Source organism: Ischnura elegans, chromosome 4 (genome assembly GCF_921293095.1).
Source record: "Ischnura elegans chromosome 4, ioIscEleg1.1, whole genome shotgun sequence".
In the NCBI taxonomy this organism is placed as follows: domain Eukaryota; kingdom Metazoa; phylum Arthropoda; class Insecta; order Odonata; family Coenagrionidae; genus Ischnura; species Ischnura elegans.
The window spans coordinates 29,522,161-29,544,048 of record NC_060249.1 but is presented as its reverse complement, the minus strand read 5'-3'; positions in this window follow the sequence as shown (position 1 = coordinate 29,544,048).

Here is a 21,888-nt window from a genome sequence, read left to right as displayed (position 1 = left end):
AACGGCTATTTCGTAACCAACATCTCGTAAACGGACAGGTCGTAGCCACGTCAACTCGTAACCGCGACAGTTGGTAATCAGACAATTCCCAACTGACTATTTCGCAAAACGCGACAGTTCGTATAAAGACGTTCCGTAACCGAAAGTGATGAAATAATCTCATGGAGGGTCTGAGAAATGTTAATACTCAAGCTACCAAGTGTGCAACAGTAGCTGGAACTCGCGAATTTCGAAATTTTTTCCATCCTCTGAACGCGTTTTCGATAGTGTTTTTCTTTATCCTTGTCTGAATTGTTTTTACTGATTTTTTTGATCCGCTGAAGCCGAATATGCACCTTAACAGCTGTTTTGATTAATTTATAAATAGAAACATTCAATTGTTTAAATTATTTGCATGGATCAAACAATGATAGTCAAAGGTACCTGTAGTAAAAATAATATCAAATTCGACTTTAGCGGCTCGAAGTCATTCAGTCAGTAAGAGCTGCTTTAGTAGGTATACGAGCGTGATGCGCCCGCTCCCAGTGGGCTTCCCCCGCTCTTTTCAATGCAGGTCCACAGAGGGATAGGCGCGTTTCTAATTTTAAAATGTAGAAAAAAGGCAGGGTCTTATGTACAAATTTATTTGGAATGTTCATGTACAAATTGAGGTCAGAGGACCTCTTTAAACACAACATTGGAAGTAATTACACTATCCTCTGTTAATACTTGTTTAGCGTTTTCCTTAATATTTACAAAAATATTGCGACAAGATCTTACCCTAGAGAATGCTACATAAAGTTGGCCATGAGAGAATACAGGGTCAGGCAGGAATAAGCCAGCTCTTTGCAAAGTCTGACCCTGAGCCTTGTTATTAGTCATCGAATAGGAAACCTTAATGAGAAATTGTCTGCGAGTCAAATCAAAAGGCATGGTGGGATCCGACGGCGTTAACTGTATTCTTGGGATGAGGAAAATCTTGCCGGAATCGATTTTTTAAATCGATTATTTAATTTTTTTTTCATTTTTTAAAACCAATTTTAGGAAACAATAGCAAAATTTAGGAAGTAAGATATGCCGTCGCATGTGCTCTGATAAATTCTGTGCATTTTGGGACCTCATTTGTAGAGTTTCGTTGCGTATAAGTTGAGAAAAAGGTATCTATACAGTAGAAATAATATAGAGGATTTGAGCTGACTATATGATCGTATTGCACGGGACAAGTGAGCACGAGGGTGTGAATAAAGGTGGTCCCTCTTCATAGGGTCCGTCGACGTCTGGTCGAGGAGATCCCTCAAAGTCTGTTCGATCGCTGGCGGGAAAATTGGCCGGAGCGGGGATTTGGATGAAGACGGATCGTGGACACGCCCACGGGCCAATTGGGGCGAGGGGAGTGGGACGGCGTGAGGGGGCGCCGCCGAGATGAAGACGACGCCGCGGGAAGACGGGCGGAGACGCCGACACGCCCCCCTCCTAACTCCCCTCGCCCCGGGCCATGCTCACGAACGGGGAAAAAATTAAGACCCCTCGCGGAGGAGCGATTCGTGACTCTGACGTGAATTATGAATAACGCCACAAATCAATGAGGCACGAACTAATTCCAGCGTTCAATCTGTGGAAAAAATCTACAGTTATTTTAAATGATGGACCCATTTGAAAAAATAATTAAATTTATTAAATGAAATTGATATAAAAAATTATGAACAAACTTTGAAACTTCCTTCATTCATTGGCATCAAGAGTCTTCATTTTGGATTTGCACCAGAATAAATACGAAGTTTATTTATTAAATTTTAATTTAATTTATGAATTTAATTTATTAAATAAAATTGATACCGAAAATTATGAGCAAACTTTGAAACTTCCTTCTTTCATCGGTATCAATAGTCTTCATTTTGGATTTGTACTAGAATAAATACGAAGTTTTGAAAATGGGTCCATAATTTAGAATAACAATGTATTTATATTTAAAGTTAATTTGGTATATTTCATATATTTGCAAATCCAAACTAACTACGGAAATTTGTTTGGTTTTTAAGCAATAAATTAATTCGGATCTTGACTTATACACTGAATTACCACACTTATTTATTGCTTTTCCTGTAAAATTGAATATGATACGAGCATCATCATCAGGTACTCAACAGATTGTTGGGAAGATTGATCAACAACAACAAAGTCAACAGATTGATGAGAAGAGCGAAAATTTTTGTTAATTTATCATGAACTTCCACGCAATTAATCAAGGTTCAGTTAATAAATCACGCTAAATCGTTCTAATAGTTCTGCTATAGCCATACATCAGATTGCAAAGAAGGCATCATCGGGAGACGGGGGAGTCCGTTATTATTTTAAAAATATTTTCTACCTTCGTGCCACAACACGCACAAAAGCTATGACACCACCGCTTTGAGAGACCAATATCATTAGTTTCTCAGCCAAGCAAGATTTTACGAATGAATCTGATGATAACTTTAACGAAGCTCATTATAGTTTTCAATCTTGCGCACTTAACAGAATCTACCACCGCACATCTCACTCCGAAATTGAAATCAGGATATATAAAGGAAAAGAAAATTACCGGAATCGTGTGACCACATCGATAGAACAAATTTAGTTACTCATCACTTACTATTAGGAAAATGAGTACTTTAATAGATATTCAAAGCAGTTGCTAAAGTGTAAACGTTTAAACAAGGGCAAATTAATTAAAATTGTGAGAGCCATGAAGCTGCTAATATGGAACAAACATACATACATACTCAGGCATTGAAATCTTAACTCTATCGATGAAGTAATTGGTTCTTTCCCGGCGAACAATGGCAGTGAAGATTTCTCGGGTTTACACAAGGCAAGTCCTCCATGTCTCCTTCCAACGTTTCTACAATCAACTACCCCATCGTCATCAGGGATTCAGGAATTCAAATTGTAATCGCTGGATACCTGAGTCTCATGCGTTGGATGCCTTTACTCTCTTAATTTTGATGTTCGTATAAACATGGGGAGGGGTGGGGAAGGAAGAGGGTCGGGAAGCTCCACACTTCCCCTCTCGAAGGGGGCCATAAATCATCCCTCAGCGCAACCTTAATCTCTTTCTCCCTTGAGAAAATATATCGCGCCCATTAAATTTCAATGATTAACTCAAATATTCACCCTTCACTGTCGCGATTTTTGAGCGTTTACTGTTATAAGTTATTGCCCCTAGCCGCTCTCCCATGTAACGGGGTGATATTAACGGGCATCCACGGACGATGCCGCTGGCTCAGTCTTCAGCGCACCCGTGGGATAACATCGGCAAATTCCCAGAGCGGGTCCTCAGTATCTCAAGCACAAAATGACGCTTGGCCGGCGGGAACGTCAATTAATCACACACAAGTTAAACTTTCTAAAAAAAAATATTCGAAGTGGAATTTCATGACTCATGACGAGTGCGATTACACCTGCGAGGAAAGAGGACCCTCAACAAATTCAAGATTTGGGTTTCAGGCGACCGGTAACTAGAAGGCGGTGAGAGTTTTATTTCTTGCGGATCGCAATCCATTAACAATGTGGCAAAACTGAGGGACATTATACCATAATTTAAAGAGGAAAAAAGGATTAGAATATAACGAGTGAATAGGGGAACATATAATGAGAATATTTTTATTCACGATCTGGGTTTCGGCAGTTCATCTATCTTCCTTTACTCAGGGTCATAGATGGAAGTTAGCACAAACCGCGTTGATTCATTAAGGAGGACCCAAAGACGGGAGCTGGAATGCACCCGAAACTGTCTTTCACCAAAATAAAATCAACGCGGAAAACAATTTATCCCTTCAATCACCGCGGAAGCATCCATACCAATTTTAGCTATTATTATTTAACCAATGTCAAAGATGAATAAAAACTTTTGAGCTATGCCGCCGCGTTAATTCTTGGGTGGCCCCAAAGTTGAATCCCTTGAGAAAGCGACCAGTATCGGTCGGGAAACGTTGAGGCCACCCAAGAATTGACGCGGCGGCATAGCTCAAAAGTTTTTATTCAACGTGACGAGTACCCGCGAAAGTTTTAACGAAGAATTACAATTTCAAAGCTTTTATTCGACGGACCTTCTTATACTCGCACTCTATGCAACTATTGCTCAATACAACTGGCATACTTACTTCATAATGTAACCAGAAGAGGATGATTATTGGCTTTCAATTTTCTCACGTAGGCACCAATTGCATATGCGCCGAATACATACAGACAGAATACATCATCAACGAAGAAATCATCTTTTCATCGACAAGAAACCAATTGACCATATTTCAAAACCATTGACCACATAATCACAATGCTAAAAAAGGCATACGCAACGGATATGAAAGATCATTCTGAATTGTAAAGATTTGATTCATTTTTTCCTCTTCTGAAAAAATGATCTAAAATTAAACTTTTTAATAAGGTTTTAACAGTATCTCAGTATCTTAGCTATGAGTAAAATTAAGGGACTCAGGTCTTCCCAGACGATTACTTCACTTTAAGAAACGGTCACACGTTGAGAAAATTAAAAATATTCTCGGTTCATAAAGGGAACGTCATAGAAACTCACCATTGCAATCACCAACAATGCATTGTTTCGGTATTCATACCATCACCAATCTTACGTCAAAATGTGAGGTGGTAAAAATTGTTACTAGACGATTCAAAATGTAATAACGCAATCATTGGATTTATTTATATGATTATGAATTAACTCCTTATTCTTCCGGAGTCGCCGCTGCTATTGAATATTCTATGCATATCTTTTTCCAATTTCTACATCACTAGCATTGTATTTTAGGCTTCCAAATCATGTTTTATCCAGATAAACTTCTTCATATAGATATCTCACTATCTGTTACGCAAGGAGGCTTGCTTGATAATTTCCGACCAATCATTCGTGATACTTATATGAGGGCTACATATACGGACTGTAACCAGGGACGCCGACTTACGAAAAATATTGGGGGGGCCCAACCGGGGATCTTGACCCGGGAAATTTTATAGGTAGTGAGTTTTAAGTTTTTTAAGCATTTTAGAAGAGTCATATGATCAACATTAGAACCCTGATAACTCGAATCTCAATATCTCGACACTCCGGGGAAAATCGACAAGCCTGACACATTTTTTCCTCGCATCCATTACGAATTTTTGAGGGGGCTCGGGCCCCCTCAAGCCCCATGGAGTCGGCGCCACTGACTGTAACAGGAAAGTAACATCAGAAAATGAAAAGCTACCGGTGGCAGCGGAACATGAACATGCTTCGAAAAATTGAAAATTTGAAAAATTCGTTACATCTTGGGCAATTTTTCGGTGAAATAGGAAAACAATCAGCAGGGGCGTTGGCTGAACGAACTTAAAAGAACAAGTTGAGTATTCGTGCGTAGGTTTCCGCGGCGTTGTTCACGATGACTGCTAATTTTCGGGTTCTCCTGCCGCGTCTGTCGTTTATGGTTGACAACAGTTTCGCAAGCCATCCTGCTTCCGTCTTCAGGTCGAAGGTGAGAAGTTTTTTTTCATTTTTTGCCGTGTTATATAGTGCTATATGAGACGGCAAAAAATGAAAACTTCTCACCTTCGACCTGAAGACGGAAGCAGGATGGCTTCCGAAACTGTTGTCAACCATAAACGACAGACGCGGCTGGAGAACCCGAAAATTAGCAGTCATCAAGTTGAGTATTAATTTAAACAAGAAAATGATTCCTCAGAGAAATTATTACGGATACGGGTAAAAGGTAAAATTTTATATTATTTATTCGTGAGAAGGCTATATCTGGGGCTCCTAATATAAATGGCACCAGTCAGTTGCCGAATTCACCATTTAAAATTGGTAGAATCATAAATAAAATGTAAAAGAAGGCGTGTGCAGTATAAGTACATTATAGATTTGACCATCTCCAATGAATAATCCAGGTCGCCCTAATTTTAAGTCGAACTAATATTCTTAGTGCAGTCCCTACTATATACGCCCATTTACCAAATAATCATGTATCTTAAAATGACAGTGCTAAAATGAGCTCTACCCTTATACCTACAACAGTATAGTATCCTCGCATTATCTTCACGGCTAGAATAGGGACGACTGAATAGAGATTAAGGGCTCACTCTCAGTGAGCTAATTAGCAGAAATTAACATAATACCAATTAGCAGGTGCTATGCTACGGAAAGCAGTTTTTTTTTTAAATAATATACCTCAAATCGATTTCGCTCAAAATATAAAACCTCAAAGGAGGTCAATTTGAAAATCTGTCAAAAGGTTACATTTTTTTTTGAAGAATTTTGCAAACCTGTAATTAAATTTTTACGAACTGTACTTTTGAAAGTAAGATTTATTTTGTTTGTACTGCGCTCAGACTTACTTCTTTCCAGAATATCTTTCAAATTATGAAATAAATTTCCCTCCTAAGGAAGCAACAAAAATACATTATTACAATTTATAATTCTATTAAAATTATTAAGCTGAGCCAATATTTCGTTTCACTCGAAAAGATGAAGAAAAAATACGGTCAGGCAAGGAATTATCTAGAATAAGATTCACTGCTTGCATACCTACCTGCGCGGTCACGAGAGTAAAATGGACGGCCACTTGAGTTCTACGTTGGCCCTTTCCGCTACGAAAATAAGCTGGACTATGCGCCAATGTGGAGGCGTGGTAGCCTGCATTTGTGGTAATACCCGTCATTAGTTAATCTGGGATGAGCTCTACCCTCACCTATCTAAACAAACCTTCGGTCGAATGATTATTCACTAATAATAAGTTTCACTGAAGTTCACTACTGACCACAAACTTTTATGAAGGATTCAACTACATTCAAGCAGTCAACTGTCCTGCTACATGATATCCTGATTGTAAGATCATGTCCGTGCAGAAAGAATTATCTTCATCACTACGTAAACGGAAAAGATAAGCGAAAAGAAAAAATCTTGCCCACGCGGAGTCCCGAGAAAAGTTTACATATTCTGTTTGCCGGGAAAGTGTCAAATCTTGCATGGAAGGATGAAGTTTACGATTGTATTTTGTTTGATTGAGAAGTAGGTTACCAGTAAAACATTTTAAACTATGGATAACGAGTGAAATTTGATCGAAATTTAACATTACTGACAATAGGAATAACTTTTCTCGACCAACAGTCGTAACTAGCGAGGAATTTACGAAGATACTTCTCGTTGCATCTTTCGCTACTGCAGTTCTGGCCCTCCATTGTAACACTCAAACGTCGACGAAGGACTTTTCTTTGGAGATGCCGAAATCCAAGTTCTCTCACACATGTTAACAACCTCGTTTGACGCCTCAACTTCTTGCACGTTTATTGCAAAGCCTCCACAGATGGCAAAGAATCCGGTTTCCTCGCGTCCCGTTAAGTGCATCTTAAAATGACAACGAAGAAGGAAACTTCACTCGAACACATTTTAACTGGAATGGAATTAAGATAACGACTGAGTGTAATTATTCTTGCGGGCCATTAAATTTTTCTCACCGGTTAAAGGAGGACATTATTAACTTTGATTGGACAGCAGTTTTCATAAAAATAATGTTTATGTCTTAAATACACACTTTCCATCGCCAACAGCGAGGTTCGTTTGAAGTGAGGCTCTAAAGGCCGGAGCTGTTAAAAACTTATTGCGGTCCAGATGAGGTGGAATTCATTCCTCAGAATATCCGCTAACTCATCTAATTACGCTTTGAATGATTACCAATAGGATATATCAGAATAACAGCAATATTAGGGTACCTACTAATAGGATTACAGTAATATTGCGGTAGCCAATAATAGGATTACAGTAATATTAGGGCAGTAAGGACAAATCGACCGCGCATAGCCGCAAAGTAGTGTCTCAAAAAATCATTCCATTCAAGCGAATCGTGAATTTATAGCCCATAAAATCGTAAGCGTAAGATTTGAGTCATATGATCGAGCCTGAAATATTGTGCATCTTTGACTGGTCTTCTGACGACATTTCAGACATGATTTTTTGGACTATAAATTCAAGATACACCGGAATGGAATGATTTTTTTAATTTAGGGGAGAGTGGGGCAAAACCGACTGGGCGGGTCAAACCGACCCCTTTAAAATCACCCGGTAGTTGTTGCTTTCAAGTAACAACATTATATGCTAGTTGAAGTGGCCGCCATTACCAGCAGATCGAGCTTGTTTTCGTTTGCGTAGTAGCCGCCGTTTAGTCTCTGTGATTTTTCAAATGTATTACAGTGTTCTTAATGATTTTTATTACGTTTGTTTTGGATCTGGCAGCTATAATGCCGATCTGATTTACCTGCGGTAACTTAATATGATAATTTAGTGTTTTTAGTTGTGTTTTAAGCCCGTGTAGCCGAGTAGTTGATTATGGATACGCCTGTATTGACATATTTCTGATGTTGTGTGTCGAGGGGTAAAACCGTCACCGGAGAGTGGGGCAGGACCGACAGAGGTTGGATTCTCTTAAAGATAGGGATGATTGTGACGAAGGAGACGAGGAGGCTTGCAAATTTTGCAATGAGTTGTATTCCGGTTCCAAGAATAAAGAGGGTTGAATGCAATGTTTGAACTGCAGAGGGTGGGCCTACGAGGAGTGTTCAAATTGTGAAGAAGAAGATGACAATGTCATTTGTGAGTTATGTACGTAAGTTCATATCCAACCTCACATATTTTTAATTTACTATTTCATGTTTAGAAATATCACACCCGTGTTAAAAGAGTGTTTGTAAAATAAATCTTTCAAAATTGTACAAGAAAGGTTTTGTAAATGCAAATTCAATGGGTGTCTGTTTTTCCCCACCTATGGGGCAAAATCGTCATTTTGTCCATATTTGAAAAAATCATAAATATATGCAATCACTATAATAAAATGCATTTAAATTAATATTCTAAACCCTATATGTATAAATGTTAATATTAACCACATTTAAAAGAATATTAGCAACAGAATGATCAAGTTTTAAATGAAAAAAGGTTAACCTGTCGGTTTTGCCCCACTTTCCCCTACTATTGTACCTCGCGGGTAGGAGCGATCGAATTGAGCAACAGAGAGTTTGCAAAAAGAATAGGGAACAAAAACATGAGACAATATGCTATAAAAACTAATGAAATAATTTTTCACCTCACGTTGATATTGGTTACCTTTCAAATCCTTGAAAAACTAATAATTCACGATTTAGTAATGATTAATAATGTTGGAATGGATTAAAATTGCTTTTACTGTTTACTCGTCATATACCTCGATAATTTCGTCTTTATTTTTCAAGCGAATTTAGGACAGCATTGTCCTCTCTTACAACCTCTTCGATACATATTCAATCAGTTTTGAGAGTCATTAAAAGTTACGAAACAGGAAAGAGAATAAGGAGGTTGTTTTCTGCAATAGAATAAATGTACTTCATTAACGTTAGAATTAATGTGTTATTAAGAATTCAAAATTTGGTGCTACCGAAGAATGATGAAGACGAAATGGATTGACCGTGTAAGTAACGAGGAAGTGCTAAGAAGAGTGGGAGAAAAGAGAAGTCCTCTAAAAACCTTAAGCAGATGCCGGGACAGCTTAGTTGGCCAAATTATGAGGCATGGTGACCTGATGAAAAGAATCGCAGATGGACAGTTGGAAGGGAAGAAGGGTAAGGGACGGCCACGAATGAGTTACAAAGGGCAGGATATTAGGGTCATTCCATGTGAATTCAACACACCACTCAACCCGACCAGATTTCTTTCAAATTTGGAGTATTAAATAATCCTAGTAAAAGATGGAAAAATACCAAATTGCAGAGGTAAATGACGATTTTGACAAAAGCTACAGGTCCGCAAAGGTTGAAAATTTTTCGAAATTTCAGCCGGTGTCTCTAAAGGTAAATGACTATAATTCTGGTTCTATGCAAGGTAGAAAAATGAAAATTATGTTTTTGAAAAGGCAATATGTAGGGATTTACATTGATACACAACGTGACCTATTTATAAGAATTTCAATACTCGAGGTCATCGACTTTGATCTTTGACCTTGAATATCTCAAAACGCCCCCCTTCAATTTTATTGTAAACATATATGTTATTGCTCATACATTTTACTATCCGTACGAAAAATATCAAGGTGGCACACAGTAGGCATCATGCACAAAAAATTATTTCTCTACAGCACTACACAGCCAAAACATAAGTAGTGTCACTTAAACATGAAATGCCCATTGTTGAACACTATAGGTCATGAGTAATCTTGAGCATAAATATGCTTACATCATTACAGTGCTACAGAAAATAATGTCCTGGGTAGCTTCAATGAAGGTACAGTAAAGCTTGGTAACAACTCACCTCATAAGTCTCCAATTAAATTGTTGATGCTCACCAGGCCTGATCCAGGGAGACCAGTGGTATGATATATCCTTCCAGTTCGTGTAAAAGGATCGAGTCTTGCGAGGATGGCATTTCTTTTGATGATATGATTGTATGTATATGGGATGTAAAAGAAATACGTCACTATGAAAAAGCTAGCGGATAAGAGATTTGCGTCAAACTTATCTTACAATTGTTTACTAATGATAATGATGATGATGGCTGAGAAAGAAACTAAATTTTCAAGTGTAACTCTGGAGTAAAGAGGGGAAAATTCAACAATTCACATAAAGCTTTTAGAGCGTATTATAGAAAAAAATTACGGTCACATTTGGGCAAGAGAGATAAGTGAGACGAAGCGGCGAAGACGGCACGGAAGAAAGTCGCGTCGAGTGCTTCGCGATGTGGGATGAGTGGCGAGGTCTCCCCTCCGCCTCAGCCGAGCATAAGCATCTTTCCGTGTTCTCCGAGATGAAATCATGAGATGTCGACACGACCCGCGAGGTACAGTTTAAGAAGTGGCGGTGACGGCGGCAAAGAACGAGACGAGCTACGGGAACGAGGTGCTACCGCTATATGCATCCTGGGTCCACGGGGTTCAATCTCTTTAAGCACGCTTCACCGCGAAACAAAAGTCGTTTGCGTAAAAATGGCAAAGTATGTCCCCCTTATTTTGCTTTAAGAAGGCAGGGAGATGGAGCGAGTGTGTAGCGTGGAGGGGATGCAAAGGTCGTGTTTGAAGGAAGAATTTTCATCTAAATCTACTACACCGCGAGCCGCCTCAAAAGGCGTGTTGCGAGGGTGTTAAGATGTTGGTCATTGAAAAAAAAAGATAAACGAATGAGGTGAGAGAATTGACTACCAACAAGAATTAATTAACTCTTTCTAATCCAGAGCTGCTTCAGGGAGAAATTAAATTTCAAGGCTTCTCATTTTAAAAATACGAAAATTTTGTCCTCAATCATAATTATTGTGGCAGCTACATATTTCTTCATTAAACTTTACGGCACAAAATAACTCGTGGTTTAAATCTCTCCTGAAAAAAGCTGATAATGTTTAAATTTTTGATGCTACTTAGAAGCAACTTTGGGTTACGATGGGTTAAAGTCCTGTAGTGTTCCGGGGAAAAACGAATTCCTATACATGTCCGTTCGGAAAAAATGTCTCTCTCGATACATCATTTTCGTCGGACCTAGAAATATAGAGAGGATCTAAGATGATGTTCTCTGTGAAGCTCTGACCTGTATCTATTCTTAATAGCTCCAGTAATCTAATTCTAGGACGTAGCAACACGTTGCGCCCTAGTCTCCAGCGGCTCCAAGCCATATTCGTTTATAAGGCTGAGTAACGCTCCCTGTTCGCTCGTAAATGCCGGGTAAGTGGAGAATAAATAAGATGGGATTTATAGATTAAATGAATGCGACTAGGACTTACTGGTATATGAATAGGAAATTGCAATTTGGGGAGAGGAGGAGGATTAAAAATTATCTCACGTAAACCTACCTGCACTGGTGTATTACCTCTGATTTTCTCGTCATAACTATCTTAATATTGGCATTTTCACGTAATATTTTCTTAACGGCTAATCAACTTGAACGAGTTAAGAGGGAAGAACTGAGATTACCTAAGAGCGCATGATAGTTACAATTTCATTCGAGGCATGTTGCGGGCATTGCTCTAAAATAAGAACACAGACTCACGCACAAATATTTAGGCAGCCTTAAGCCGGCCTATAAATAACAATATTAGGACATGTGGAGAAGTAAATAGTTTTCCATTGCACCAGGACCATCACAATAAACGCAATTGTGAATTACAAAAGAATTCGATCAACGAGAAATATAATTAATTGACTGAAGAACACACCACTGACGATATCATGCACTATGTTAGAAAAGTGGACTATTATTTTGACGTGTCTAAGATAAAACAGCTTCACGAATTCCCAGTGACTAAAGCGGCATTTATTCAATTTCGCCATGATATCTGCGCAACAAAAAGCTAAAAAAATGTTTCACAAAACTGATAACAAGTACATTCTTTTTAGGACCACGTTTCCACCAATTTAGTATAAGAATGGGACTTGGAATGTTCATGACACGCATAAAAAAGTACATCAATTTAGCAGAAGATTAAAATGGCATTACTAATCAATAGTAGGAGCAGTTAGTCGTCTTCAATATTCAGAATTAATATGAAACCAATAAATATTTTTTCCGCTCGCACACAATTCAGTTCCAACTAATCTTGTTCCGTGACAGTGAAGCAGAATTTTGTAATTTGAACCCGATTAAGGTCTGATAAAATGGTGAGCCCAGTATTTCCAATTTAGTCACTGAGGAAAAACACCGGAGTAATTTTTTCCCAAGTTGGCAACGTCGCATCCGATTTATCAAGAACATGTCTGGCATTGAGCTTATTTATATTAATCTCTTGATTTCATAAGGTAAATAAATGACCATAAACAAAAAATTTAGAATCAATCAATCGAACTTCTTCGATTACACTCCATTTATTCATTTCTCTTCGGTGTAAAACTACTTTGACTGATCTGCAGTAAGATCAGATAAAAAAGAATCATGGATTGGAGCCAGCATTACCCAGCGTTCATTAGCATAAGGCAAAAAAGGGAATTGTGAGCTTTATTATAAAAATCCATGCAATTAACCCACGAAGGAGAGAGAAAAATGATCGTAATATCACTTACAATTTACCTTCTTAACGATGAACGTATCGACTGCATAAAATATTAAGTTGAGAAAAAAACGCTTTACACAGTACTGGAGTAATATAATTTAATTTAATATTATTTTATTTAAGTTTAAGAAAATTAAAGTGTTCAGTCAAAAATTATTTGGAGTCAAATTTTATATTGCCAGCGATCATAGTTCCTGATTTTTTTCAATTCCAGCAATAAAATTCCGTTTAATCCATAATTTTTTACCAGGTTAAACTCATAATTTTCTTCAAGATAATAAATTATTCTTAAGATAAAAAAATTAATCTATGATAGGATTCATGGTAATACCTGTTGCGCGCTATCATTTAACTCAATTGGAATAAAATACATCTATTTAATTTTAATTTAATTTAATCTGAATTACATGAGAAGGTAAAAATATCAATACATCTTTTTTATTGTACGGTGGACTGTATGCATCTCTGAAGATCGAAGGAGGGGGTCGAAAAACGTTGAATTTGGATTCAGTTTTTCATAGATTTGAACTAACTATGGGATCGTTGAAAGATTACTTTAACTGAGCGAGAGGAAAATAGCTCTCACATTCTAAGTGAAAACCTATATTTATTAAAATCCGTAGGTTACAAAATAGGAAATTTCAATATAAGGATCTCAAACACGCCTTAATTAATTTTATCGGTTCCTTCTGAAAATGGAACATATGGTATCAATTTTAATTCGTTAAGATTTCGATCCCGAAAAACTAGTATGCCCGGATGCAATCATTAGGTTTCACAATTCCTCCTTCGGGCACTAAAGAGAAAACTAAAATATCCCCAAACTCTTCCAGAAAGATATCATTGCCGGCAAACTTTATCAACCAAGCCAATTTTATAATTTTGTCTCGACATTTATGGGATTTTATCCACATAATAAAGACTTCGATAGGACGATAATGGGATTTGGAGAGACCTCCGGGCGACCTGCGATTTTGCCCCTCTGGTATGTTCGAAAACCTGTTCCGATCGAAGTTTTATGCCTGTGACGAAAGTCGTTGGAGACGTCAGAATCATCGATTAAGCGGTGAACGAGGAGAAAGCGGCCCTTTTCCCCTCGAGACCCCAATCACGGGGAGCGCCGCTGTCGGATAATTAAGAGGAATCGCGCGGCGAAATTACAAGTTTTAAGCGCGTAGAGAGATTGCAGACGGAAAATCATGGCGCGTGCTAATCAGCTTGTTAAGCTAAATGAGCGGAAGTTTCCTCCTTGGGTTGAGAAAACATCCGAACCAGGTGGAAAATATCCGATTAAAGAAATGGCTTTGCAATGTAGTCATTGCTTAGTCGATCATGAGGCGACTCAAACTACAGGGCATAAAAAATGAGGGGCATTCCACGTTAAATCAACGCAAAAAAGGACTTTTTCTAACCGAACCTGACCGATTACTTTCAAATTTGTCATTTGTCATCTTTCGGGTGTTGAGAAAATAAAAATTTATGTATAGAGTTTTAAACTCTAGTATACTCTAGATTTTCACAACAACTAATAAGAAGTTACGCGACACCAAATTTGGGATATATCTGAGCCTGGTGGGGATAATTATATCTGCATTTTTTTGGGCTTCAGAATATCCACATATATATTTTCTAACGAAGAGACATTGGCTTTATTTTCCTATTTTCGTCTAAATGTCTCAAAAACACCACGTCAAATTAAGCTATCATCTATTCTGCAGATAAAAATACTTATAATGGAAGAAAGTAGAATTTAAGCCTTGTCTCAGAATTTTTCACCTAATCAAATACAAAAATTGAGACGAAGTCACCCACGATGACAAAATATAAGAAGCAACATATAATACCTCCGCTCAGGAATGGTGCTGATGGAGTGCATAGAAAATCCCGTGAGATGTGGGAATGTGAAAACAAATTGCTTTACGGCGAGACAGAGGTTTAGCAATTGTGACAAAAGCCCGCTGGCAGTCCTGTTGTGGCCACAATGTGATCCTGAGGCTACGCAAGAGTACGGAAGTGAGGAAGTAAAAAATTGAAGCGTTTCACGAGAATAAATAACGTAACACCAGGAATGATGGGTATCATTCATTGTGAGATACAAGGGAACAAGGAAATTTCGCAAGTTAGTCGGTAGGAAGAAAGAAAAAATAGGGCCGGCGAGTAGCGACAGAAAAAAACATTCAGATGCAAGAAAACAAATATGATAAAAAATTTAACCAAAAAAATAGAATATGAATATGAAGAAACAAATAACTTCAAAAACTGCTATTAAACATTACTAAAAATGTTTATACTATAATTTTAAGAAACTGATAATTACAAACCTGGGTAGACAACGGGGTACAGTGGTCCTCACTCCGTCGGGTCCTGCCCAATCAGCCCACACACGTATACGTAAATACATTTGGAGTGGACTACATCTGGTTCCTGAAACAAAAAACTAGTGTAAAATTATGTGTTCGTCGTCAGGGCTAATGGATGACATTGCGGGACGTATAACAACTCAAAATTTAAATTCACTCAATAGTTATTGCAAAAACATTTTTTCTTACTAATTTCCATGACAAACTGTATGAAAATTCTACTAAACAGCACAGGCCTCTTTAAAAGAAAGTTGTCACATTCATTATTGCCAGAAGTTTAATGTAATATTCAATTTATGAAACCCAACCTCGATATACAATTTCAGCAGATTAGAGTGGTGAACCATATATAGTTCATAGAGCAAAGGTAGAGACAGTATAAATTTAATATTAGATAACATGATAGTTAAAGGAATATAAAATTAAATAACCAATATCAACGGCGTTAAAGGCTCACCTTTAATTCCCAAAATTTACAAGGTATTTTGAAGCCTGTTATATATTCTTTAAAATTCAATATTCCAATTCCCTTTTTACTCTCCGTACTTGATCTATCGTACTTATGATTTACTTCTGGTGCCATTTTCTCAAATATTTATTTTTAAGTCAAGGATTACCTTCTCAATCATAGGATGGTCTATTTTTCAACTTTGAAAGCAGCTTTCTAGTTTCACATACGACCAAGTTAACGGTTTGATGGCTGTTTTACTTATTGATAGAACTATTACTTATGGCCCATGCCGTCTCAACAAAATCAGTAAAATTTCTTTTGCGTCATTAATTGAAAACTGACCGTTTCTAGGTACCTGATATTGTCCTGATTATGATTAACGAGATTATCATAGCATAAAATAGCGAAAAGCGTCAGGTCTATTTCGAAAAACCCATCCCTCACGAGTTTAATGGAATTCATGTAGGCAGCAGTGGCTAGGCATCGGAAAAATTCCATCTCCTTTCGTTTTTGCCAACTCTGTATCATATTTTTCGCACTTCAAAGTATTTAAGCACTGGACATTAATGGGTAATTATTTTCATATATAATTTAATCATAGTGCACCTAAATTACTCGTGTTTAGTTCTCATTTAACCTGGATCGAGTTCAATAAATAGGGAACCGTATGCGTCTAGAGGTCCAAAGGTGGCTGATATTCCACGCTACAAACAGCCTACTCGCAATACAGAGTATAGTTCTAAGGCAGTATCAATTCTTTGAGCTGCGATGGGAGTGCAGAAAAGTCATTGCCTGAGATGCAGAAACCCGACTACAATCGCATGAATCATTCTTCGAGAACATAATGGACGTCCTGGGGCGGCGCCGAAAATCAATTCCGTAATTTTCGATGAGTGCCTGGAGATCGGAGGTGGGGGAGGTCCAGGAAAGCGCTGACCGAAGGACGGCTCCGGAAAATTAAAAAGGATCCATTCGCCATCCTCGTTAGAGATTTCGCACACATTCGCACGTTCCTGTGATGAATTGGAGAAGGGCCAGTCATCCTTAAATCCTGCCCGTCGAATCATCTGGCCTTCGGCTTGAAAAGAATTTCAAAAATGGTCAAATTGGGGCGAGGATAAATTTAACATTCGACGAAGGAGAGTTCAAGGAGTATTAAGAATACGAACGAAGTGGACTCGCGTCATTACTTTTCAGATAATTCCATCATTGAAATTAGTTTTCATCCATTCCAAAACTAGATAACTTTCTGTAAAAGAGTCAGGCTTAAATGTGTGGCTACAGCATGATGAGGATTTGTGACAGGGAAATTGTCACTATTAAATTTTAAATTAACTTTATTATTATGCACCTGGAGATTTTCATTGTTTTTTTTTTGTACCAAGTATCTTTTGCTCAGTGTTTACCGGCAGATGACGCGTAAATTCGAAATTCAGAGAGAAAAAAATTTGTCTAAGTACGCCACATTCAAATTCCTTCAATTCTATTATTGTCCTCTTCATTTATTCTTTTCCAATGAAAAAAGAAGGAATCAGACCAAAGATCCATTATTTTAGTTAGTTAGCTACATGTATTTCCCATGGATGTGAAAATAAATTTATTCAAATATTTGAAAAAAGTACAGCAATCCATGGCTGTAATACTATCCCTGAAAATGATGGTTACCAACAGCATTCATTTCAGCTGCAATTTCTGCAATCTATTTGAGCTGTTATGTCTACTATTCCCAACTTGTACCTCACTAAAATATCGTGTGATTCAGGGTTTAAGTCCACATAGTTTACCATTAAAAAGTCATCTTACTTGACCGGAATTAGTACTAAGATCTCGTAAACAAGTTTAAACACTTCTCATGACGACTTTTGCCACATAGTCACAACTTTTGTTGGTAACTTTTCCACCTTACTTGTTAATTTGTGAGTCGTTCCAATATTATTGAATGCTTTATGCAGTGCTTTAGAACGCTGTCATTTAATTCAATTGTCAAAATGCTTAATGAACAACGCATAACCATTTCTCTCAGTAATTTTATCCGTGAATAATTAGTCTGCAAAATGCTACTGTTTTGGTGGGCATTGTTTGGCCCTTGGTGGGCTACTGTTTGCAACTAAATGAAGATTTACATTTTTTAGAATAATTTTTAATCGTCACAGTTACAGCATAAATAAAAGGCAGTTAATATAAATACTGGAAATAAATTCAACCCAATTTTATAGCGGAGGATGACGTAAAAATTTGAGAACAAAGCTTGAAGTAAACATGAAAATCGCATTTACTTTACTGGAAAATTAAATTTCAATAATCAAAGAAAATGTGGAAAGGATATTCTACTTCATCTCCAACATGCCGAAGTATCACATCTCTCATTTAACCGAAATGTATTCTTTAGGGATTCGACAGCACTTCGCGAGCGTTTATGAATTTCCCTCTTTGTCAATAATTTAAAAATTCTTATGGTATACCCGTAGATACAACAACATTGGTAGCAGATTTACTTGCCAGTACTTATCGATAAAATTCCGGTATTTATTTCAAATCTGGAAAATCTAATCGGCCGCAACATGACTTAAGATAACCCAATGAAGTCAGTCTTCGAAGGAAATATAGACGGAAAAAGGCAAAGAAAGAACTCGAGTTAGTTTTATAGGACAATATATGTAGGATATAATAGAAAAAATATTTAAATGGGCATCTCAAGGGGGAGCGAGCGCTCACAGCGCCACCACTCAAGATGACGAATTTCCCTCCGTAAGTGGCAGCTTAGTGTTAACGCGAGAGGTCTTTTCGGCTACTACTTGCCTGAGCAGTGAGCAGTGCTCAGTGAGCATTCGTCGCCGATTGGTGACAGCTCAAATATAAGTTTGGGTGACCAACGGCGAGCTGCAGGATGACTCAAAGGCTTCATCAATTTTTCCATTCAGGGAGGTTGATAATTTTCTACGCAGCGGTCCGCTTCCATGATGTGAGGGGGCTCTGAGAGCTCACTTCCCGAGAGTGTACGAGTACAGCCAAAGATAATATACGAGTTGCTTTGGATTTTTAGTAGTGGAGAGTGTTTTACCACGGAACACTTTTTCCACTTTTTTATATAAAACACAATATATTTACTGAAGATTCAGTCTAATATTAGCAATTCAATCCATTAGGATTACTTCACATAAGTTTTCAGTTTTATACTTGTACCTTTACTATTAATGGATCTAATTAGAACTTCTAAAAGTGTTTTCAATAGTTCCTAGGTACATCATGTTCATATACACCTCGGAACATTACCTATTTTACCAAGGAACACAAGTTAGATTAGAGGGAACAGCAACGAAACTCGTGAAAAATGAAATCAATATGCATTATGTTTATTAAATTTGAAAGTAAATTAAAATGTTACATAAAGAAAATTAATGTAGTTGGTAAAAACTCAATTTTAAAATATAACTCCTTTAAAAAATAAGAACAAATACCTTCCGTTGAGGAGGCCGATTACTAACATATGCTGGCATAAGGTCGTCGTCTGTGAATACACCACGACCCAGAGGGACAATTCCAGGAGTCCAAAATCCTCTGATAATGTATTTGATTTTATATTTAACAAATACATATCTCCTATGAAAACATGTTCCTAGGTACATCATGTGCTTGTGTCTCTTGGTACAAGAGGTAGCCATTTTGAATTCCGGCTGAATTTTCAGGTTAATATTACATCAAAAATACCAAATAAGTAGCTAATACTATTCACCATTACAGGTAAATTTCACCTGTGCTATGATAACCACTGCTGGTGTGATAGATTTTTGGTAAAACACTTCGATATGCAACTAAAATATTTACTTTTCAGCGACAAAAACTTCAAAATAGCGCCTTTTTTTGAAAACATTACCCAAAGGAACTCAAGTTGACCTATGCTACTCTCTAGCGCATCTTTCACGTAATAGGTAACTTTAAAGCCCTTAGGTCGAAGTACTTGCTGATAGTTCCTAGTGTTCATAGGTACACTATGCCCTAGGTACACCACCCACCCCTATATCGAACCTACATACCTAAGGATAGCATCCAGGCTAAAAACAGCACTGAAACAATAGTAAGGCGCTGTAATGAAAAAATAACCAAAGTTGCCTACTGAATGCGGACTACGGAGTGAATATCTGTGTCATTCCTATGATAAAAGAGGAGTATAGAGCTACCTCAAACCAATCTTCGGATTGCTGACCACTCACAGCGAATCGTAAGGAGAAGACAGCCCCAGGAAGTCCTCTCGGACCGATAAAAACGATCGTCCCGGTTCGCAACGGGTGAACTCGCGTGGTTCCGTGTTCAGTCGCGAGAAGACGTTTGACCTTTCGGCGAAACGCGGAGAGGCGATGATACCGGCGATGCAATTAAGCCATGGAAAAGCGAGGAGTGGAAAGCGGATCTGGCTGTGACATTTAATTCTGTGGCCCAGGACGTCTGTCGAAAGACCCTCCCCCTAAAGCTTCCTCAAATTCAAATGAGTCGACAAAATACGCAATTTATTCAAAAGTTAAAAATTAACGACCCAAAAAAAAAAGGTTGAATCAAACGTGACAACAACATGAAATCTAGGTAAATCGAGGCAATACTAGGCTTATAACGCGTTACCATGGATTAAAGTTTATTTTGTACCTTCCCGTTGCGCCATCGCAAATGATTGCGGAAATGCTTCCTTTTAATAAATTTTCCCATCCCCACCGTAAATTGTGTAACTCACCAAATCCATATCTTATCATTTAACTTTCACTTTATTTGCCAGCGCCTCTGTTTCTGTATCTATAAAACTTTCCTCTATATTTCTGTCTGTCATTTCTCTATTTACTCGCGGAAAATTTTTATGATAATTGAGGAAGTAAAAGTTGCTATCATGTAAAAATTGAGGTGAAAATCCTATCGAAAAGGAAGGAGAAAAAGTGTTATATGTATGAAAAGCATATATTTTATGAATAGACACCTATAGGGTTAGATACTTTTTATTAGGCAATAGACGCTTTGAAAATACGTGCTAAGTGATTTTCATCTATTTAACTTTAAATTTTTGTAAAATCAGTAAGTGAAAGCCATTTAATGTGGTTTCCAATTACTTCCGAGAAAATTTCAAGGGATACAACGTAAGATGGACTTCAGGCATCCGTTTGGGAGATCAATTCCTTTCATCTTGAAGGTGTTTCATAAATCATGACCAATTTCTGGATCTTACAGCCAGTCGCTTCTTTCATACGCATAATAATAGCTAATCGTCTCCAAACCGGTCCTTGAAAATCTAATAAGAGATAAAAGAAAATGGGACGGTCTTATATCAGGCAGAGGTTGGCAGGCGAAAAATATTTTGCGACTTCTTTTTGCAATCCTTCAATGTCAGTTACCTCGCACGAGAGGAGTTGGCCCTAACCTGCTGCTCTGCTGCTTAGGAAACCTCTTTCTTTCCTTTCACCCTTAACTTCATGCCTCGCTAGGCTCACACCCGCCGCTATTCTGATTCGTCATTGCTCATCAAGTACAACTGGTTAAGGAAAAAAAACCGTTCACGGTAGGCCCAACCCAACATTTCAACCAAAAGAATAGTTTTAGTCTAGGCATGAGAGCTGGAGCTTCGTGCTTCCTCAATAGGACACATTCCTCGTTCCACAGTATTTTGACTCTTTTTGTGATTACCGAAAATTCTCTTGATATCATATTTTTTCGGGTTAGAGCAGGCCCATAGCCCAAGCAAAAAAAGAATTCCAAGAAAAGAGAGACCTACTTAAAGTGGGGAAATTCATTATGGAAGTAAGGAAAAAATTTATAAGAACGTCCATTTGGAGTATGCTCCTAATTGTATGGCATGGACATTGGACAATGACCGCAGCGTAGAAAGAAAGGATAGAGGCCATCGAAATGAGGTGCTACAGAAGAAAGATGAGGAGAAAACGGATCGACCGAGTTCGTAATGAGGAAGTCTTGAGAAGAGTAGGAGAGGAGAGAAGCCTCATGAAAACCTTTAATAAGAAGACGAAACAAACACATAGGCCACTTGATGGCCTGATTAAGACAACCGTCAAGGGGCAAGTGGATGGCAAGAACGGAAAAGGAAG